We start from the raw sequence: 24,476 nt of genomic DNA on the forward strand, positions 1-24,476 counted from the left end.
ATTAGTAATAACGTTTTTTTTTATGTAAAACCCCCCTTTTCCGATTTCCCCCTAAAGCATTGTAAAAAAAAAAAATAAATAAACATAATTGGTATCGCTGCATCCATAAAAGTCTGAACTATTATAATATATCATTATTTAAACCGAACGGTGTACGCCGTAAAAAAAAATATGTAAATGCCAGAATCACTATTTTTTGGTCACCTTATCTCCCACAAAAAAATGGAATAAAAAGTGAACAAAACCTTGCATGTATCCCAAAATGGTAGAATTAAAAACTACAGCTTATCCTGCAAAAATTAAGCCCTCATACCACTTAATCAACGGAAAAATAAAAAAGTTATGGCTCTCAGAATTTGGCGACACAAAATACATTTTATTTTTTACACTTTTTAAAGTAGTAAAACATAGAAAAAACTATATATATTTGGTATCACCGTAATCGTATTGACCCACAGAATACATTTAACATGTTGTTTTAATTGCACGGTGAATCCCGTAAAAACGAAGCGCAAAAAAACAATTGAGGAATCACTGTTTTTTTCATTTTCTACCAGACAAATAATTTTTTCTGTTTCCTAGTACATTATATGGCACAATAAATGGTGCTACGAATAACTACAACTCGTCCCGCAAATATCAAGCCCCCATAAGACTATATCGACTGAAAAATGAAAAAGTTATGACTTTTGGAATGTGTGGAGGAAAAAAATGAAAATCTGAAAATTGTTTACGACGGGAAGGGGTTAAATTCCTGTTAAGCACCTAAAGGGTTAAGAAACGTTCTAAATGCTGTTTTGAAAACTTTGAGTGGTCTAGTTTTAATATGGGGTGTTTTATGGGGGTTTCTAATACAGAAGGTGCTTAAAGCCACTTCAGAACTGAACTGGTACCTAAAAAATAAGAGGCTTTTGAAATTTTCTTCAAAATATGAGAAATTGCTGCTTATGTTCTAAGCCTTGTAACTTCCTATAAAAATAAAAGAATGTTCAAAAAGTGATGCCAACATAAAGTAGACATATGGGAAATGTGAACTAGTCACTATTTTGTGTGGTATTACTATCTGTCTTACAAGCAGATATACTCAAATTCAGAAAAATTCAATTTTTTCAAAATTTTCTCTAAATGTTGCTATTTTTCACAAATAAACACTGAATATATCGACCAAATTTTACCACTAACATAAAGTCCAATGTGTCACGAGAAAACAATTTCAGTATCGCTTGGATAGGTATAATCATTCCAGAGTTATTACCGCATATAGTGACACATGTCAGATTTGAAAAATGGTCTCTGAGCATTGAGGCCCAAACTAGGTTCGGTCCTTAAAGGGTTAAATAACACTTTTTTTTTTTTTGTTCTACGAAAGGTGTTATTTATATTTTACACTGTAAGTGTGACATATTATATTGAAAAAACCAAGAGAGTTAAAAATAAGAATATGTGAACATATTAACAGTATCAAAAATTATGACAGGGTGGAAAAAGAAGCTGAAAGGAGAAACAAAACCCTTTCAACCCACTCCAGTTGCCCGACATTTCAAACTGAGGCACAACTCTAATTTTATAGATTTATCTGGTTGGGCCATTTGTCATTTGTCCATGGGGATCAGAGGAGGAGATCTAGATAATATCTTGCTAAGAGAAGAGATTAAATGGATTTATAGGATGAATTTGGTGAGCCCTAATGGATTTAATGAATCCTTTAACTTTGGTTGCTTTTTGTAGTCCACTAACTACTAGTCATGCATTAGGACAGGTACCATAGGTTTTGCTAGGCCCTAGCATACTATGGAGGGGTAGTGTACAAATCTCTCCCGGGATAGTTTGAGCCATAATTTGGCATCATTTTGGAATATAGGCAACTTAATAACATTTCATGTATAAAGTTTGTAAATTTGTATTTTAATAAAGAGATTATAAAATAAGAATAAGTAATAATAAAGATAATAACCAATAATAACAACATAAAAAACAAAATATACTAATAAAAATATTATAAATAATAAAAGGTTAAATATGTATGGTTAGAATTAGCGTGTCAATCCTACTCAAAATGTAAATATAGTATAAGAACAAACAAAGATAATAATAAAAAAACAATAACAATAAATTAATAATTGAGGTATGGACACTGTAAATTAATAACAAAGAATAGAAAATAAAGACAAAAAAAAGAAATAACAAAAATGCTAAAAGTTATATATACAAAAATAATTTTTTAATGCTCATGATATGGAGTAAAAACTTATTGGATTAGTGTATCATGCCAATCAGTATTCATTCAGTTGATTGCAGATCTACATAGTAATTAGAAAGGATGACACTTTTTTATGTTAATGGACTTTAACTAAGCTATTTCAGAGAATTAAAGTTTTCTGATTACTAAATGAGACTTTCCAATTGTGTATCAATTCCTAGGGAAGTAATCCTGTTTTTCAAAATAAATATCCACTTTGTTGTTTTAGTAAAGAAACATTGTTTCAATGTATGCGGATTTGTGATTGGCCTAAAGAGCTGTCGATCAAAATTGGCCTTTAAAATACGCCAGAAACTGAGCGCCCCCAGCCCTAGAAGAAGCTGACTGACAGCAGCGAAACGTACGTCAGGACGAACCCGGCCTTAGTTCAGGGATAGCACAATTGAGGGAAAGTTTAGGGTGTCATTGTTGATCTATGCTAAATTGAAGTTCAATGCTATAACCTCTCTTGGATTAGCGAGAGTGTGAAATAATAGCTGGGCGCTAGAACGCTCGTATGCCGGTGTGACCGCTAAGTGAGAGAGCGGTAGCGGTGATGTATTACTGCCCTCACGTAAGGCAATTAGTGGAAGACCACCTATCACACAGTATTGTAAGCAGATCACATTGGTGTGCACCACCTATAGTAACTATGTATATAAGGAAAGGGAAGGAGGAAAAGGTATGTGATCTGAAATTAATATGTAACTTTTATTAATATGCATTAAAATGAAAATGAACACTAAAAGGTCCAATGGTGTACGAGGTATGTGTGAGTGACCCCCAAACTCACATACCTCAGGCCATGTATAATGAAGATGTTATAATTTGTAAATCATAACAAGAGTGTTCAACCAAAGAACACATGAATGGCTATGCTTCCAGAACAGCATTTGTATTCTCAGGTTGCGGCAGTGCAAAAATTAGGCAAGGTAGCCTGTTGCACCACCATGCAGCTGCACTGCAGCAAAGTGTGAACATGAGCCTACAAACTGCACCCTCACGCTAAGTGTCTTATGTGCCAGAACAGGAGCACAAACAGCAGCCCAGGCTGTACTGCTATGGTGTGCAAGAAACCGTGTATATATCACTGTTGTGTGAGAAACCATATAGTGAATGATTTATTTAATATTTAACCAAAACAGTCGGTTTCAATAGGGATGACGGCAGCATAAATTTAAAATGCACGAGTCAGAGTAGTGAGAACCACTCGTGCCCGTGATATTCCTGTAGGGCACGGCCGTGTAATAAGTCAGGGTAAATATCCTGCCGTACCTACGTGCATAATTCCCGCAGAGGGTGTGAATAGTCAGCAGACAGCTGCACTCTCACGCCGCCGTCCCTGTGAGCCAGAGCAGTAGCGTGGAGATCAGCTGTTATTCCCTTGCTGTGCCCGCGCCCAGTCGCGCTGTCAGCTATCAGCTGGAAATCGGCTGCTGTCACCCAAGTTGGAAGCATTAGTAATTCATTAAATTGGCCTGTATAAGGCAGCTATGGCCATGTGTTACACCAAGGAGAGATTAAAAGGATTGAGCACCCTGGGTGTAACACATGGCCATGGAATTACTAATGCTTCCAACTTGGGTGACAGCAGCCGATTTCCAGCTGATAGCTGACAGCGCGACTGTGCTGTTTAGCATAGCACACCCTGCTGTCATACACGAGCGGCTGGTTGTATGTTTCTTCCAGCCGCCGTTCTAATCTGACCGCCGGTGCAATTGCCGTGCGGCTCCCTCATTGCTGCCTACCCCGGTTAATCACGGGAACAGGGCCACACACTGAGCTCAGGTCCACTCACAGTGGATCTGCGCTTTGGTATAGTGTTTGTGCCGCGTCTCAGCTTAGACTGGGCGCGGGCACAGCAAGGGAATAACAGCTGATCTCCACGCTACTGCTCTGGCTCACAGGGACGGCGGCGTGAGAGTGCAGCTGTCTGCTGACTATTCACACCCTCTGCGGCAATTATGCACGTAGGTACGGCAGGATATTTACCCTGACTTATTACACGGCCGTGCCCTACAGGAATATCACGGGCACGAGTGGTTCTCACTACTCTGACCCGTGCATTTTAAATTTATGCTGCCGTCATCCCTATTGAAACCGACTGTTTTGGTTAAATATTAAATAAATCATTCACTATATGGTTTCTCACACAACAGTGATATATACACGGTTTCTTGCACACCATAGCAGTACAGCCTGGGCTGCTGTTTGTGCTCCTGTTCTGGCACATAAGACACTTAGCGTGAGGGTGCAGTTTGTAGGCTCATGTTCACACTTTGCTGCAGTGCAGCTGCATGGTGGTGCAACAGGCTACCTTGCCTAATTTTTGCACTGCCGCAACCTGAGAATACAAATTCTGTTCTGGAAGCATAGCCATTCATGTGTTCTTTGGTTGAACACTCTTGTTATGAATTACAAATTATAACATCTTCATTATACATGGCCTGAGGTATGTGAGTTTGGGGGTCACTCACACATACCTCGTACACCATTGGACCTTTTAGTGTTCATTTTCATTACTGCCCTCACTGATCATCTGACTCGCGGCGTGTGTATCAGATGTTGGAGATCACAGCCGGGCACCAGAACGAGTACGGAGCTCTGGACTCTTGGCATGCAGTGCACAGTGAGCCGGGAGCTCAAAGTGCTCGCGCTACTGAGTGTGTGGATGCCAACAACAACCACAGACAGCATAGAGATCTTTTGATACTTTCAGTGTCTACATATGTACTAATCAAGCCGCGGTTTAGACTGGTTAGTAACATATGATATACAAATGGTGCATTGAAAAGAGCAGCTAGTTTTGCTAGCATGAGAGATACTTTTGTTTTAAAATAAAGGTACACTAAATTAAAAATCCTGAGAAGGTAATTTGGCAGCAAAGGAAAGGTTCATAATTAAAAAATAGAAATAAAAATCGTAATAAAAATAAATGAGATTTGATCATTCAAAATAGGGTATTCTTAATAAAGGGACCGCTCACCCTATATCCCTGTCTGGGATTTTATGCCTGTTTCTGCTGCTTTAATAATCTTAAGAGATCTAGTGATCCAAGTAAGTTTTTCCCTTTTTATTTTTCTTATTCACATTCCCCTTTCCTATTGTTAATAAAATAATAACTGGCCTTACTAGAACTAAGGGAAGAAAAATAGCCATTGATCTCCCTCAATTTTAAATTTCTATATATATTTTTTTTTTCGGGTTGGAACAAGTAAAGATTGTGGGGCATTAATCTTTGTATGATTTGTTTATATATTGTACTATAAATGTTTGGTTTTGCAGGAGTTCATTTATTTTTTTTAAATAAAGAGTGGGCGCATTATTTCTATGTAGCTGAAAGAAGGGCCCCAAGAATTAGTCTGATGGGTCCAAGATACTTGAGTCGGACACTGACTATAATTTGGGGCAATTTTCTTTCATTCCCAACTAGGCTCAAGTAAATTACATTTTGGGCAAAATGAATCCCTGTATCTTGTTTTTTTTCTAGGCCTTACTTCTGTAGCGATTTACTCTGTATGCTAATATCAAGTAATGGTCACGGAAACAGATATTCTCTCACATGAACTGTTGTGGAATGCATTTGTCTGTAGAAATAAGCTATTGAATGTGTGTTTCTGCCATTTAAAAACCATGCTCGTTTTTCTGTATCTCTGGAACGATCATTATAGAATCGTATGATAAATATATTCTGCACTCTGTAAGTAACTTTCTTTCAGTAACGTAAACTACAGCTGTCATGATTTGTTTTCTATGTATCTTAACAAAATGGCTGCTGATTAATATTTATGATAGCTCCCACCCTTGTTCAGTCCTCTTTTTAATACGTTGTATAGATCTTAAAAAAATTCATATTATATATAAAATAATAATAATTTTGTGTGCTATAGCAGAGTTTCCCAACGTTTTCATGCTCAAGGCACCCCTGGAAAAAAAAAATTCCCCTCAGGGCACCCCTACCAAAAATTAATTACAAAACGACAAAAAAACGGCTAAAAACAAGCACTAAACTCTTAGGGTATGTTCACACAGCGTTTTTTTGTAAGGCAGAAAAAAAAATCTGCCTCAAGATTCCTTTAGGAATTTTGAGGCAGATTTTTAATTGACAGCACTTGATGCTTTTTTTTTTTGCTGTGTTTTCTGCCCACATTTTTTTTAAGTCGTTGAAGCTAATGCAAAAAACGCAGTAAAAAAAGCACCAAACGAGTACCGCAGGTATTTTCTGCCTCCTATTAATTTTAATGGGAGGTCAGAGGCGGAAACCACTCAAAGACCATCAGGCCCCCACTCACAGTAAAATGACCATCAGCCCCCCACTCACAGTAAAATGACCATCAGCCCCCCACTCACAGTAAAATGACCATCAGCCCCCACTCACAGTAAATGACCATCAGCACCCCACTCACAGTAAAATGACCATGAGCTCCCCACTCACAGTAAAATGACCATCAGCCCCCCACTCACAGTAAAATCACCATCAGCCTCCCACTCACAGTAAAATGACCATCAGCCCCCCACTCACAGTAAAATAACCATCAGACCCCCACTCACAGTAAAATAACCATCAGACCCCCACTCACAGTAAAATGACCATCAGACCACCACTCACAGTAAAATGACCATCAGACCCCCACTCACAGTACAATGACCATCATCCCCCTCAAGTAAAGTGACCATCAGCCTGACCATCAGCCTCAGCCCCCCCAGTAAAGTGACCATCACTCCCCTCCAGTAAAGTGACCATCAGCCCCCCACTCACAGTAAAATGACCACCAGCCCCCCCAGTAAAGAGACCATCAGCCCCCCAGTAAAGTGACCATCAGCCTCCTCTAGTAAAGTGACGATCAGCCCCCCCCAGTAAAGTGACCATCAGCCTCCCACTCACAGTAAAATTACCATCAGCCCTCCAGTAAAGAGACCATCAGCCCCCAGTAAAGAGACCATCAGCCCCCCCAGTAAAGAGACCATCAGCCCCCCCCCAGTAAAGAGACCATCAGCCTCCCCAGTAAAGAGACCATCAGCCCCAGCCCTCTCTGTAAAATGACCATCAGCCCCTCTAGTAAAGTGACCATCACAGAAAGAAAGTGTGCTTACACCTGGGGAAGGAATAAATAAGGAGGTATAAGAGGAGAGAACTACAACTCCCAGCATGTCCAGGCTGTTATTATGGGATATCAGAAGACATTACATGGAGGAGTTATAAGAGGAGAGAACTACAACTTCCAGCATGACCAGGCTGTTATGTGATATCAGAGAACATTTACAGGGAGGGGGTATAAGAGGAGAGAACTACAACCCCCAGCATGTCCAGACTGTTATGTGATATCAGAGGACATTACAGTGAGGAGTATAAGAGGAGAGAACTACAACTTCCAGAATGTCCAGACTATTATGTGATATCAGAGGACATTACAGGGAGGAGGTATAAAAGGAGAGAACTACAACTCCCAGCATGTTCAGACTGTTGTTATGTGATATCAGAGGACATTACAGGGAGGAGGTATAAGAGGAGAGAACTACAACTCCCAGCATTCCCCTGGCTCCAGTTCTCACACAATTGCTAACAAACTATATAAGAAATACTGGGAAGTGGTGGGCGGTACTTGTAGCAGACGTGCACTCGTCACGTCTGCTACAAGCATAGTTAGTGTAAGCGTCGGGGATGGAGCTAGTAGCAAAATAAAATAATTTTTTTTGCAGTGGATGATCTGAGTGTCGCAGCACCCCTGGATGGCTCTCGCGGCACCCCGGTTAGGAACCACTGTGCTATAGCGTTGAGAGTATACAGAGAATAGTGTGATCAAGGAGAAATATCCAGCGAAAGGGGATACTGTGGAAATAACTAGTTGATGAAAGAGTTCAGAAGAGGATGTCACCGTCAAGCAAATTGCGCAAATTGCAGATGAATACATTGCTGGTGTCCCAACTAACATGTACGAATGCACAACTCATCGTTTCTTAGCACGGTTGGGCTGTAACGGCAGACAACCAGTTTGAGTGCCATTGAGGTATTAGGGAAGAAACAGAAAAACAAGACTACAATGGACAAAAGAGTGCAAAAACGGGATCACTAAGCAGTGCAAAAACATTGTCGTCAACTAAATACAGATTTCTATGGCCCCATTCTGATTGGAGGGTCATAAGATGCAGGAATAGATGAAACCTTCCTGTCAGGTGTCCACAGTTCAGGCTGGTGGAGTGGAGCAATGATATGGAGACTGTTTTCTTGGTCCTCTGACACCTGTGATGGACGTTTGAACAGTAGAGCTTACCTAAGCATTGTAGCCGACCAAGTACCTTTCCTTCCTGGAATCTGTTTACCCTATGGCGGAAGGACACTGAGAAACTGAAAGAAGCTATCCTGTCCATATGGACCAATATTGCTGCAGAACGATTTCAACACCTAGTGCAATCTATGCCACAATGAATTGCTGCGGTTCTGAGGGCCAAAAGAGGTCCAATACAGTGGCCAATGTAAATGTTTACATGGAAATATATCATAAACGTATACAGATTAGACTACAAAATTTTTTTTTATTGACTGATACACATTAACTGGTTCCCGACCGCTGGCTGTGTACTTGCGGCCAGCGGTCAGGGTCCTTAAAACCTGCGCCATGGACTATTTACGGCGCAGGTTTTAACTTGTTGCCCGACCGATCGGGCAGCTGAATGTCGGGTCTCCGGCAGTCAGTGGATGCCGGGGACCCTGAGAAGAAGATAGAAGCAGCTTTCTCAATGAACGCGGTGCATAGGAATAGGGGCAGCGGCCGCGCCGCTGTCTCTATTGGTCCCGGTGATCATGTGACTGGTCACATGATCGTCGGGTGCCGTTAGTGGCAGACTGCTGCTGGGTCTTACTAGACCCAGCACAGCCCTATTAGTGACAATAGTGCAGCCACAGTTACAGTAGAAAAAGATGGTGTAAAAGAAAGAAAAAATATATATAAAGTCCCCCAATGGTCTTTTTTGAGCTTTGAGGGACAGACCATAGTAATAAAAAAAATAAAAGTAAAGTAAAGTGCAAATAAATAAAATAATAAATACACATAAAATACGCACCCCAAAAAAACTCCCCCCCCCCCGCCAATTGTCGTAACGCTAGCCCTGACCCAATTACCCTAATATAGACATGTAATATATTAAAATTTACGGTAGACAATGACGATCACAAATAAAAGGTCTAGTTTAGGGTAAAACTGTTATTACAAAAAAAAAATAGCTGAAAAGTAAAAAAGCTTATTATTTTCAAACTTTAAGCCTAAAAATTCAAAAATAGCAAAAAGGATGTGTATAAAAATGATAAAAAAAACAAACCTGCATTGTCTATGGAAAAAACATCGCAAATATCACGTCGCTAGCCCAACAAATAAAAAAGTTATAGCCATTTAACTAACGAGTGCTAAAAAGAGCTAAACGGTGTCTGGTCCTGAAGGCTCAAAATAGCCCGGTCCTGAACCGGTTAACAAGGCAACTTTCTTAAATTCCATGAGAGAGGTTTGTGGACCTAAAAGGTGGTTCAGCTACTTATTTCGGCTTCCCATTTTAAGAGTATAGTCTCAAGCTTTAAGGCTGGGTTCACACGACCTATTTTCAGGCGTAAACGAGGCGTATTATGCCTCGTTTTACGCCTGAAAATAGGGCTACAATACGTCGGCAAACATCTGCCCATTCATTTGAATTGGTTTGCCGACGTATTGTGCCGATGACCTGTAATTTACGAGTCGTCGTTTGACAGCTGTCAAACGACGACGCGTAAATGGACTGCCTCGGCAAAGAAGTGCAGGGCACTTCTTTGCCACGTAATTTGAGCTGTTCTTCATTGAACTCAATGAAGCACAGCTCAAGATTTACGAGCGTCTCAGACGGCTCGCAAAATGCGAGGAGGAGCATTTACGTGTGAAACGAGGCAGCTGTTAACAGTCTGTCTTTTCACACGTAAATGCCTCTCATCGTGTGAACATACCCTTACAGTCTCCCATAAATGATAGCCCATAGTTTGTTGACAAATTTTTTCGGGCAAGCACTGCAATTTAAAATGGCAATTTTCAAAACTCCTGAAATATATAAAGATTAGTAAGAAGTAACTGATGGGAATTGGAATTTGAGTTGTTGATTCTAATATTTGAATACTTTTTTGTCTTGATCTGAAAGAACATTATATGTTATTGGTTAAAATAACCTTTTAAGAAGCATGTTATTTTTTTGTCCTAATTATCTCCATAATTATCTGTACATTTCAAAATGATTCTTTGTGCCATTAAATGAGTTTTGGCCCATATATACTCAGAGCAGATGGAAGCCATCTGCTTCTAAAAACAGGTCACATATTAATGTGCTGATATAACGTCCTCCAGTCTTTGCTTAAAATAAAGGTTATTATATTAACTATAAAACCTATATTTTTCTACTTCATGATTTTTTGTTCAGGTAAACTAGAGTTTCACTTAGGAAATATAAAAAGAGCAATGCATATTAAATTACTTATATTTATTTACTTATAATTATACAATGCATTGGGAAAGTCTTCAGACCCTTTACATTTTTTTCACATTTTGTTATGTTGAGACCTTGCGCTAAAAGAAAAAAAATGCAAGTTTTTCCCCATCATTCTGCACTCAATAGCCCATAATGGCAATGTGAAAACAAAATTTTAGTAATCTTTGCTAATTTACTGAAAAAGGAAAAACTAAAATGTTGCATTGACAATAGTATTCAGACCCTTTACTCAGTACTTAGTTGAAGCACCTTTGGCAGCGATAATGGCCTCCAGTCTTCTTGGGTATGATGGCACAAGGTTTGCACACCGGGATTTGGGTATTTTCTGCCATTTTTCTCTGCAGATCCTGTCAATCTCTGTCAGGTTTGATGGGGACCGTCGGTGGACAGCCATTTTCATGTCTCTTCGGAGATGTTTGATTGGGTTCAAGTCAGGGTTCTGGCTGGGCTATTCAAGGACATTCACAGAGTTGTCCCTAAGCCACTTCTGTGATGTCTTAGCTATGTGCTTAGGGTCACTGTCTTGTTGGAAGGGGAACCATCAGCCCAATCTGAGGTCCAGAGCACTCTGGATCAGGATTTCATTAAGAAAATCTCTGTACTTTGCTCCATTCATCTTTTCCTCAACCTTGACCAGTCTTCCCTGTCCCAACCACTAAAAAACACTCCCACAGAATTCTTTCTGTACCCTTCTCCAGTTGGGTGCATCCACACAATCCTGTCTCTGAGCCCTACAGGCAGCTCTTTCCTCCTCATGGTTTTTGCTCTGATATGCATTGTCAGCTGTGAGACCTTATATAGAGAGGGGTGTGTCTTTCCAAATCATGTCCAATCAAAGGGTCTGAATAATTATAGCCATACAAAATTAGAATTTTTCATTTTTAATAAAAAGGCGAAAATTAATAAAATTCTGTTTTTACTTTTTCATTATGGGGTATTGAGTGCAGAATGATGGGGAAAACCTATTTTTTTTTAGTATAAGGCCTCAGCATAACAAAATGTGAAAAAAGTGAAAAGGTCTGGACATTTTTTGAATGCGCTGTACACTATGTGGACAAAGTATTGGGACACCTACGCATTACACCTACAGGAGCTTTTATGACATCCCATTGTATGCATTCTGAGCCTCAGCACTCAGTGACCTCACTCTCTAAGGGTATGTGCACACGACAGCGTCCATAACGGCTGAAATTACGGGGATGTTTTCAGGAGGAAACATCCCCGTAATTTCAGCCGTAACGGCATGTGCAGGCGCTTGAACGCCGCGTCCATTACGAACGTAATTGGCGCTGCTTTTCATTGGAGTCAATGAATAACGGCTCCAATTACGCCCCAAGAAGTGACAGGTCACTTCTTTGACACGGGCGTCTATTTACGCGCCGTCATTTGACAGCGGCGCGTAAATATATCCGCCTCGTGTGAACAGACAAACGTCAGCCCATTGCTTTCAATGGGCAGATGTTTGTCAACGCTATTGAGGCGCATTTTTCGGACGTAATTCGGGGCAAAAACGCCCGAATTACGTCCGTAATTAGTGTGTGTGAACATACCCTAACTTTACGTGGTCTGCCACTTCGTGGCTGAGTTGCTGTAGTTGATCGTGGAGTATCACACAGGACATAAACTTCACAAACTGACCTGTTGCAATGGTGGCATCCTATTACAGTACCACGCTGGCATTCAGTGAGCTCTTTAGAACGACCCATTCTTTCACAAAGGTTTGTAAAGGCGACTGCATTGCTTGGTGCTTGATTTTATACACCTGTGGCAATGGGACTGAATAAAACACCTGAATTCAATGATTAAGAGGTGTGTCTCAACACTTTTGTCCATATAGTGTATATGTAATATAAATTTACGATCCGTTAAATGTTGTCATAGTTAAATCATACCGAAATAATGTTTATCTATTTTCCATTAATGAATAAACCAAGAGTGACACTTTACTATAGAAAACTTGTTTAAGCAGCATGTAGTGAGAGATGAAATTACGGCACTCACCCGTTTGGTTTGTATTCTTCCTTTAATGTGGCATCAAGCAAAAAAGGTCAGAAGAAGCGCTACGCTTAGCGTGAAACAGGCTGTAACCTGCAATCTGCTATGTCCTCCCTTGTACACTTTTAAGTTTTTGCTTGATGCCACATTAAAGGAAGAATACAAACCAAACGGGTGAGTGTCATAATTTCATCTCTCACTACATGCTGTTTACAGATTGTTCAATCTCTTTTGCTGAGCACCACCCAAGTGTTTTGGTTAAAGAAACTCCTGCCCCAATCTTTGCTTCATAGGACTGCTACATACTTAAAAGACTGATGAGTAGCACCAACTCCTTTCTATTGTGCCTAGTATAAAACTTGTTTAACCCCTTCTGTGGCCATTTTTTTAACATTTTTGTTTTTGCTTTTTCCTTCCCAAAATCCAAAAGCCATAACTTTTATATTTTTATCGATATAGGCATATGAGGGCTTATTTTATTTTTTTACATTGCTTTTGAGGGAAAATGGGAAAAAGTTTGTTCTTTTTGAACTTTCAATATTTTTTTATATATATTAAAAAACGTAACATTTTTTTCATTAGTACCCCTAGGGAACTTGCACGATATACTGCACTTCTAATGTATTGCAGTATGTTGTGACTTGGACATGTACCGACAGAGCTTAATAGGAGTGCAAATATGTCAGGCCTGGAAATCTTCATTAAGCCCCCAGACTGTCATGACGACCATCGGAAAGCCTTCGATCACCTCGCAGCGCAGGCCGATGAAATGTCACAAGGGGCCGCCCCCCTGTTTGTAACGGCTTAGATGCTGTAGTCACTTTTGACCATGGCATCTATGGGGTTAAACGAGCGGGGTCCTGCTCGTTACAATGAAGTGTCAGCTATTACATACAGCCGACACACTGAACTTATTGAGCTGGCTCAGACCATGAGCCTGCGCCATACTCCCACACTGACACCGGGGGAAGGGTTTAAAGGGTTATTCCCATCACAGAAAGTGATGGCATATTGCCAGGATATGCCATCACTTTCAGATTAGTGGGGGTCCTAACTCTGGGACCCCACTGATCCTGAGAATCGAAGGGCTGAAGCGCTGGTATAGTGCGGTTGCCTCTTCACTGATTTTGCATCTACAACAGTGCTCCTCGTCATTCGCTGTGTAGTAAACTGTAGTGCAGCTGTATTCTAGTGTCTAAATAATACTTTAACTATAGTGAATACTAAAGTTTCTGGTGGTTTAAGTTAACTTGAAGATGTCTAATGTGTTTTAGGGGTAAATATCCCTGCTGGTTCAGGTTGTTTTAGGGTGAATATCCCTGGTCGTCTAGGATTTCAAGAGTTACTAGTCCTGGAAGTCTATGGTGTATAGACATAGACCACTAGGAATATTAACCCTATGATGTATTACCATTAGTATTCCAAGTAGTGTAGGGTGTTTTAAAGGCATTCATGGTGGTCTAGTGTAGTGAAGGGTTTATTTCCGTGGCAGTTTCTTTGGTGACATACAAAAGTAAGTCTTTCTTTTATACATGTCAGCCCTTTAGAATCCACTCCTGGCTTTAGACTAAAAAGAAAATCATCAAAAACGAAACCAAGCTACCCTGTAAGAATCTGTCAAAAGTATGAGCTTACTGAGCTCACTCCGGTGTAGACATTTTCTTTTTTGTGGGGATAAAAAAAACAAATGTTGGTCTTATGCTGTCTACCTGTAGTATGGGTCTCCTTTGTGCAGAATATATATATATATATATATATATATATATATATATATATATATATATATATATATATATATATATATATATATATAATGTAACTGTTTCCTCCAAGGCTTTGATACCAGTTGAAATGGAAATAATTTTCATACCTAGCTCCGAGGGCACATATTTGCTATCACTTTAGCCTCTTCCACTTGAATACCATGTAGGCACAAAGGCCTAAAAAAAAGCATGAAGAGAAGTGGGGGGGAACAGTTGGTTGAGTTGGATGACTGTATGACTAGAATACTTATCTCCATTACGACAGAATAGCCGACTGACTGCAACTAAGTATTTCCAATTACAATTGTATAGGGCTGGGCAATTAATTGTGTAGCGTCCATGGCCGCGGGCCGTCGGGTTTACTCACCTCCCGACGCCCGCAGCCACGGATCCGTGAGTGCTGGCCCCCATATCCTTCCTAGGAGACGCCAGCGCTCACTTCCTCTCCGTTCTGCTATGTCCCGTAGGGTGTGTGATACCCAGGAAAATTGCTGTTTATATATTGTCATTGTACTGTTGCTTTAGTATGCAGGTTTTAATGTGCTTTATTCTGTAATCATGGTTGGTACTGAATTCACTTCCCTATATGACTCAGCAGAAACATAAATGGGCTGCTTCACCTTTAAGATGTATTCTCCAGAGAGAGGGGAGGGGTGTAGCTAGCTGGGGACACAGGAACAAACCTCACGCAGTGCAGCAGTGTGAAGCAGAGCAGTGCAGAAGTGAGGAGAAGTGTGCAGCAGCGTGCAGGCAGGGGAGAGCAGACAAGTCAGTGTCTAAAGTTGGATTCAGGGAGATGCTGCAGCAGCCATGTGGAACTGAGAGGAATTCTGTGAGAGGATCAGCTACAGCCATGTGGAAGTGAAAGGAGTGCAGGTCAGTGTGTGTTGCATGTGGCACAGAAGCCAGACAAGGAGCTTGGACACTACTGAGAGTGCCTAGATCAAAGCAAGGAGCTTGCACACAGCCTAGAATCCCCAAGGCACACCATTCCTCTGTGATAGTGCAACGGGATTGGGACAGTCAGCAGCACACCTTCCAGCACAGTATAGAGAAGAAAGAGGAGCAGAACTCACAGCACACTTGGAGGATTTACAGACAGATTCTGGGAGGTGAAGCAGGTACCACCATTTGCAATACCATGTGATATGTTTATACTACTTAAAGACATTGCCTCTGTAACAAAACTAACCACAAAGCATATTGTGCCCAGTAAAACTACTGCGAAAGTTTATTGAACCCTGTCTCCTGGAACATCCTAATTTCAGGGTACACCACATAACATACCAGGGGACAGAGAACAGTGTATCCTACAAGCACCACTTATTTCACTGGTTCTGCGGCCCGAGGCGCGGGAGAGAGAAAGTGCACCACCATGACCAAAGGGCGCGAATACCAACTTCAGCTCAGAGAGCCCCGCCCACCGCGACTCGGCGCCCGCGTTACCACAGGTGCGCGCGCACGCACTTAGGAAATCGTCATCATCATCAACTGCCATGATTTCCTGGTCTATAAGAAGGCCCCAGGCCTTCTGACCTTTTCCTGAGCGTTGTTAGTTTTCCCAGTCTGTTTTGCAAATGGTCCCTTAGTGTTTCCCGTTCCAGTTGTTACCCGTGCCTTGTTCCCTGTACCTGTTTCCCGTGCTGTGCCTTTAGTATCAAGTCGTGCCACGTCCGGAGGAATCCGCCACTTCCTGTGTCATCTGCCACGTCTGGAGGAATCCGCCACGTCCTGTGTCATCTGCCACGTCCAGAGGAATCCACCACGTCTGGAGGTATCCGCCACGTCCTGTGTCATCTGACACATCCGGAGGAATCCTCCACGTCTGGCGCAACCTGCGGCACCTGTGTCATCCGCCACATTTGGCGTTATCTGCTGCAACCATCTACATCAGTGCCAGAGCTGCGGCCACCGTCTGGACTATCCAGGTACCCTTGTGCGGGACATTGTAATTCTGGGGTTTCCTGTTGTTTGGCTAGCTGCCTCCCCGCTATGGCGGAACGGCCTAGTGGGTCCACTAACCCGCTTCGTGACAGTACGCTCAGGCCATGGACCCCGCTGGTCAACCTGAGACTTTGACGACACAAGCCATGCTCCTCCTGTTACGACAAGACCAGCTCCTCCTGTCGGTGAACACCATAGCCCATCGGCTGCTTGCTCCCACCATAGTCGTCACCGCACCCATTCATGCGGTTCCTCCTGCTACACTTCCTGTACCGGTACCAATCCTCTGTGTTTCTTGCCGCTACCTCCACACTATGACGGAGATCCGAGGTCCTGCAGGGGATTTTTGAATCAGGGCCTGATCCATTTCAGACTACATGCCAGGTCCTTCTCTTCGGATGACGTTAGGATCACCTTCATCATCTCTCTCCTTACTGGCAAAGCCCTGGCATGAGCTAATACTCTGTGGGAACATCAGGGAGCAGAGACCCGGGACTTGCAGTGCTTCTTACAGACCTTCCACTCAATCTTTGAGGAACCTGGGAGAGTTTCTTCAGCTGATGCATCCTTGCTGACCCTACATCAGGGAGAACTCTCCGTGGGCGAGTATGCAATTCAGTTCCGTATCCTGGCTGCTCAATTGACCTGGAACAACGAGGCTTTGGTGGCCGCATTCTGGCAGGGACTGTCTTCAGGGATCAAGGACGAGCTGGCTGCTCGCGATCTGCCATCTACCCTGGACAATGTTATCCTACTCGCCTCCTGGGTTGACATGAGGATCCGGGAGCGTTCCCAAGAGGTTCTCCGGGAGAGAGAACTTCCTAAGCTGGATTCTACTTTTCAGCAATCTTCCTCAGTCGTCCCACCAGAGGATCCGATGCAGAGTAACTTTGTCAAATTGTCTACCCAGGAGAGAAAACGCAGACGCACTTCTGGACTTTGTCTGTATTGCGGCCTCAGAGGCCATATTGTGCGTCTGTGTCCCCAGAGGCCAGAGAGACCCCATTGCCTAGGATTGGTTGGAGAGACAACCCTAGATGGAACGTTACCTAATAAAGCCTTCTGTTCCAAGTTGACTATTCCTGTGACCCTAGTATCCGGCGAGAGGACGCATCAAGTTTCTGCCTACCTTGACTCTGGTTCTGCTGCAAACTTCATCCAGAAAGAGCTTGTGGATCATCTTCAGCTGCTCACTGTCCCCCTAGAGACGTCTTTGGCTGTTGCCTCAGTTAATGGACTGCCTCTGCCTGATCCCATCGTTTCTAAAATCAAACCGTTGAAGCTCCAGTTTGGAGTCCTTTATTCCGAACTAATTTCTTTCCTTGTTTTGCCCAAGGCCATCAATCTTGTTCTACTGGGCCTGCCTTGGCTTCGACTACATGCCCCAGTCCTGGACTGGAATTCTGGAGAGGTTCTCCAATGGGGCTCCGAGTGCCATTGTCGTTGTCTGTTGCAGATCCATCCTGTCAAGCCTCCTCTGCCTCAGTCATTGGCGGGACTGCCCCCCCAGTTTGCTCAGTATGCAGATGTTTTCAGCAAAAGGGAGGCTGAGACGCTGCCTCCTACCCTCAGAATCCCCAACTCCTTCCATGTGTCCCTCCTGAAACCAGTGGTCCTGAACCGCTACAGCAAGACTACTAGTTCAACAGTTGCTCCCAGCGGCCCTTCTGATGTATTCGAGGTAAAGGAGATCCTGGACTGCAAAAGGGTAGGAGAAAGGACTTTCTATTTGGTGGACTGGAGAGGGTTTGGTCCTGAGGAGAGGTCCTGGGAGCCAGAAGAGAACCTCAATGCTCCTGCTCTTATTAAAAAGTTCCTCTCTCGCTCTGGCCCCAAGAAGAGGGGGCGTAAGAGGGGGGATACTGTAGCGTCCATGGCCGCGGGCCGTCGGGTTTACTCACCTCCTGACGCCCGCAGCCATGGATCTGTGAGCGCTGGTCCCCGCACTTAGGAAATCATCATCATCAACTGCCATGATTTCCTGGTCTATAAGAAGGCCCCAGGCCTTCTGATCCTTTGCTGAGCATTGTTAGTTTTCCCAGTCTGTCTTGCAAATGGTCCCTTAGTGTTTCCCGTTCCAGTTGTTACCCGTGCCTTGTTCAATGTTCCTGTTTCCCGTGCTGTGCCTTTAGTATCAAGTCGTGCCACGTCCGGAGGAATCCACCACGTCCTGTGTCATCTGCCACGTCCGGAGGAATCCGCCACGTCCTGTGTCATCTGCCACCACCGGAGGAATCTGCCACGTCCGGAGGTATCCGCCACATCCTGTGTCATCTGCCACGTCCGGAGGAATCCTCCACGTCTGGCGCAACCTGCGGCACCTGTGTCATCCTCCACGTTTGGCGTTATCTGCTGCAACCATCTACATCAGTGCCAGAGCTGCGGCCACCGTCTGGACTATCCAGGTACCCTTGTGCGGGACATTGTAACTCTGGGGTTTCCTGTTGTTTGGCCAGCTGCCTCCCCGCTATGGCGGTACGGCCTAGTGGGTCCACTAAGCCGCTTAGTGACAAATTGAAAAGAAGCTGAAAACTAAATTCAATTTCAAATTTAGTTTTTCTTCCCGGTTTCAATTGTATCTGTGTCCTCACTATGGAACGCCGGCCGCTTACGGCTTAGTGCAGACAGGCGTGATGATTTCAGTGCCTCGCGCCTGTCTGCACCTAGCCTCACAAACCGGAAGAGCAGAGGAATTGCCTTCACTCGTCGTTGGAACGGGGTTAGAGGAGAATGTACTTTTAAATTCTTATTAGAACTTATTGGGGCTGTTTGGGGGCAGCTATGGGGCATTCTACATTGTGGTAGCAGCTGCGGGGCATTATACTGTGTGGGGGCATCTGTGGGACATTTTACTGTGTGGGGCAGTTAAGAGGGCATTATACTGTGTGGGGCAACTATGGGGGGCTTTATTCCGTATGGAGTCAGTAAGACATTATGCAGGGGCGTAACTAGGAAATACTGGGCCCCTATAGCAAACTTTTTACTGGGGTCCCCCCTCCGCTGGGTATCACACAACCCCCCCTTGTAGATAGTGCCTCCCTATAGATTCCACCACACAGCGCCCCCTATAGATAGCACCATACACAGCCCCCTGTAGATAACGTCTTACAGCCCCAATCCCCCCTGTAGATAACGCCATACAGCCCCTGTAGATAACGCCATACAGCCCCCCCGTAGCTAACGCCATACAGACCCCCCTGTAGATAATGCCATACAGACCCCCCCTGTAGATAACGTCATACAGAGTCCCCCCTGTAGATAACGCCATACAGAATCCCCCTGTAGCTAACGCCATACAGAGCCCCCTGTAGATAACGCCATACAGACCCCCCTGTAGATAACGCTACACAGACCCCCTGTAGATAATGCCATACAGACCCCTCCTGTAGATAACGCCATACAGACCCCCCCTGTAGATAACGCCATACAGACCCCCCCTGTAGATAAGGCCATACAGACCCCCCCTGTAGATAACGCTATACAGACCCCCCTGTAGATAATGCCATACAGACTCCCCCCCGTAGATAACGCCATATAGCCCCCCCCCAAAAAAACAAAAACGGCCTATAGTTTGTCCTACAAAAGAGATGTATCCCCTATCCACAGGATAGGGGATACATGTGTGATCGCTGGCAGCGATAAGGGGAACGGGGGACCGAAAATCCCCCCAAGTTCTCCATGACTAACCTCGGACTTCCGTAGTCTGCGCAATTCAATAAAAATGAAAGGAGCGCTGGTCACGCATGCGCACAAGCGCGACCAGCACACAATTCATTTCTATGGAGCTGCAGACAGACCCCGGAAGTCTGAGGTTTGTCATGGAGAACTTCGGGGGACTTTCGGTCCCAGCGATCACACATGCATCCCCTATCATTTGGATAGGGGATGCATGTCTTTTGTAGGAACAACCCCTTCAGTGACGTCGCGCTGTAGCAGCCATAGCGGCTGCTGGTGGAGCCTCTGGCCATGGGGGAGGCCCGTGCCGGAGGGTGGTACGGGCCCCCTCATGCTGCGGGTCCCGTAGCAGCCGCTACGGCTGCTATAGCGGTAGTTATGCCACTGACATTATGCTGTGGGGGACACTATGGGGTATATTATATACAGTAGTATACAGCAGACTCTGGAGATATATATTAATTCAATGTCGTAGCATGCAAATAGGGGGCGTGACATGCAAAAATGAGGTGTTAGCTAAATAATTGTTCATTACTTGTAATCGAGGTTACATTTTCAATTAATCGTGATTTTGATTGAGGTCATTCATACGCTTAGCCCTACAATAGGATGTGCAGCTTTTAAACACAAGCTGCTGCTCCAATAAATGACACAGAGAAATGTATTTATAGAGTGTTTTCACACAAAGCACTTTATAAAAAAAACAGAACTATAATTATTAGGGAATTTTTTGAGCCATGAGTGAATTCAAGAGGAATGGGAAATATAAGCCAAACACTTATAGTTCTGCCTACTGTATCGACTAGCACCCTTTTAGAGATATATTTATTAGCCCAAGATACAAGCTGATGCCTTTGTCTGATTGCCAACATTTTAATAATAAAAGAGGATTCCATAGTCACAGAGGATCCCATATTCAAGTATAACTCATGATATGCAAAAATTCAACTCTTTTTTTTTACTTCTACCACCACTACTGTTAATACTGCAGGTAAAGAATATTTACATACCCAGGAGACAATATTGATTTTTGAAAACAATTATATTGAAAATAAAAAAGTCAACACTTAGGGCCTACTCACATCAGCGTTGCCCTACCTTTGAGGGGTCCGTCTGAGGTTTCCGTTGGGTTACCCCTCAATGGAAAGGCAAGCGGAAATCTCAGCTTCCGTTTCCCTCACCATTGATATCAAAGGTGATGGAAACCTAGCTAATGGTTTCCGTCTGTCACCGTCATGACAGGGTTCCGTCGTTCTTGACGGAACCGATAGCGCAGTCGAGCTAGGTTTCCGTTACCATTGAGTTTAATGGTGAGGGAAACGGAAGCTTAAGTTTCTGTTTGCCTTTCAGCTGAGGGGTTAACCTGACGGAAATCTCCAATGGAACTCCTCAGCGGAACACAGACGGTGATGTGAAAACAGCCTTATAGTTCTTGTGGTGTGCTGCAGAGCGGCTTGAAAAAATAAATAAGATTACACTCATTTATTGATTCAGCTGGAATAATGTTTATATAGGTCATACGAGAAGAGACTTGGGATTACCTAAACACTATTTTAATCCTACTTTATTATAAATTCTACTGCTACAGCCAATGTATTGAAAGTGACAGTATGAGTTTAGAACGAAAAATAAAATAGTTATGGAAAAGTAATATTGTAGTTTTTTACAGTGATATTGGAAAGAGCACATTTAAAAATGTTTCTTTATTAAAATAGTAAAGTAGTAGAGGTCTATGAGGTATATGCACCTTCCAGTGAGTCATCAACTCATCGACCCAATTACATATAAAATGACTAGTGCAGTAAATACTTTCCAGTAATATACAAAAATTGCATCTATATATAAAGAATACAGTGAATGGATAAATCTTGGTTTGGCAGATAATTGCAGCATGTATTATGTCTGAATGTGCAGTGCCTATAAAGTTTTCAGGAGAACCAATAAAGTTATGTTGCTGTTTTTTTTCATGGTTTTGTAATGCTATTGCGCTCAGTGATGCCAACAGAAATAACTAGACTACTTAATTCACCCCTGGGACCCCCTTTCAGGTGACTGTTTTTTTTTTATCTGGAACTCTTCTGGCCATATTACTCTCTTGGCCTAAGGTGTGAGGTGGTTCATTGGGGGAATTAATACTATGGATAACTAAGTAGGAACTACAGCAAATAGATATTCAGTGGGTCAAGTGATAGATGCCCCTGGCAATAGAAAAAAGCCATAGTCGTCTAGCCTAGTCATCAACGGTGGTTGAGATAAAGTATGAAACAAAGGACAGAATAGTATTTGGGCAAGTGGAAGTTGCCAACAATGAGCACACTTACCCCCTTCAGGACCAAACTAATTTTGGCCTTCAGGACCAGCCCCATTTTTAAAAATCTAATAGTAATAACTCTGAAATGTTTTACAGGAAAAATATATGAACTCTCTGTACTCTGGACTATACCTACCCGTCACCTAATTTTTGTTCGTAGCCCCTGTGCTTCGATTTTAACCAAGACCAAATAAAACTTGGAAACAGATTTCCGTTTTAACAAGAAACTACACTCTCAGCGCTGGTTCCAACTTCCCTGTTTCTGAAATGTTTTACTTATCCTTATGATTCTGAGATTGTTTTTCTGTAACACATTGTTTTTTATGTTAGTAGTAAACTTTGGTCGATATGTTTACTCTTTATTTTAAAAAGAATTTCAAATGTAAAGAAAATTGTGAAAAATTAGCATTTTCCTACATCCGAAATCCTCTGCTTCTAAAATGGATAAAGGTACCACACAAATTAGTACATAAATAAGGCTTACTATATGTCTTCTTTGTGTAGCCAGCATTTCTTAAATTTAATTTTATTTTTTTTCAGGACGTTATACGTTTTTCTAGCAGTTTTTCAAATATTCAACAAAATTTGCAAAACATTTTTTTAGGCATCACTTAAGTTTTGAAGTGGCTTTGAGCAGTCTATATATTAGAAACCCCTCATAAATTTTCCCATTTTAAAAACGGCACCCCTTAACGTATTCAAAACAGCATTTAGAAAGTTTGTTTACCATTTAGGTGATTCACAGGAATGAAAGAAAGTAAAGGTAGAATATATAAATTTAATTTTTTGGGCAGATTTTAAATTTAATCCATTTATTTCAGGAACATAACAGTTGTTAAAAGAAAAATACAGCTCAATATTTTTTACACAGTTTCTCTAGTTTTCAATAAAATCCCACATGTGGCTCTAGTGTGCTACTGGACTCAAACACAGGCCTCAGAAATGAAGGAGCACCTTGTGGATTTTTGTAGTCTTCTTTTTATTATGATGTATTCCAGGAACCATTTCATGTTTCAAAAGGCCTTGAGGTGCCAAAACATTAGATACACTCCAAAAAATACCCCATTTTGGAAACTCTACACTTCAGGGAATGTATCTACGGGTGAGCATCTAGTGAGCATTTTGATCCCACAGGTGTTTCATAGAATTTATTAGAATTGGGCCATGAAAATGGAAAATATGTTTTTTTACCAATTGGGTGTAGTTTTATCTCAAATTTACTATAGGAGAAAAAAGTTCAGCAATTACCCATATGGGTCATAAACTGCTGTTTGGGCACACGGCTCAGAAGGGAAGGAGTGCCATTTGGCTTTTGCAGCGCAGATTTGTTTCTGGGGGTCATATCACGTTTGCAGACCCTTGAAGACCCTTAATTTTGGAAACTATACCACTGAAAGAATTAAATTAGAGGTGTAGTGAGCATTTTGACCCCTCAGGTGTTTTATAGATTTAATTAGAATTGTGCTGTGAAAATGTAAAACATTTTTTTTTCCAATAATATGTAGTTTTAGCTCATAATTTTCACAAAAAAAACGGAGAAAAGGCACCCAAAAATGTGTTACTCAATTTCTGCTGAGTAAGGAAATAATAATAATAATAATAACAATAATCTTTATTTATATAGCCCCAACATATTCCGCAGCACTTTACAATTCAAAGGGTACGGACAATATCAGACATTATATAGTGACAAAATGAATTAACAATTCAAACGAGAGGTGTGAGGACCCTGCTCGCAAGAGCTTACAATCTATGAGGAAATAAGAGAGACACATAACGTAAAAAAGTGCTTGTTCAGTACAATGGTCCAGCCATCTTTTATACATATGTGGCAGTACACATAAAATCTTACAAAGAGGAATTGAACAGGTTGTTACTGTATGCAAGATCAGAGGGTATCATTGATCAGAGAGAGTTTACGTTTTTACTTCCAGAGTTTCCTGTTATGGCAACATTTTATAGCCTACCCAAGGTACATAAAGGCCTAGTTCCACTTAAAGGGTGGCCTATTGTAGCAGGCATTGACAGTGTCACACAGAATGCTATTTTG

The sequence above is a fragment of the Rhinoderma darwinii genome, chromosome 1, assembly GCF_050947455.1.
Source record: "Rhinoderma darwinii isolate aRhiDar2 chromosome 1, aRhiDar2.hap1, whole genome shotgun sequence".
Classification (NCBI taxonomy): Eukaryota; Metazoa; Chordata; class Amphibia; order Anura; family Rhinodermatidae; genus Rhinoderma; species Rhinoderma darwinii.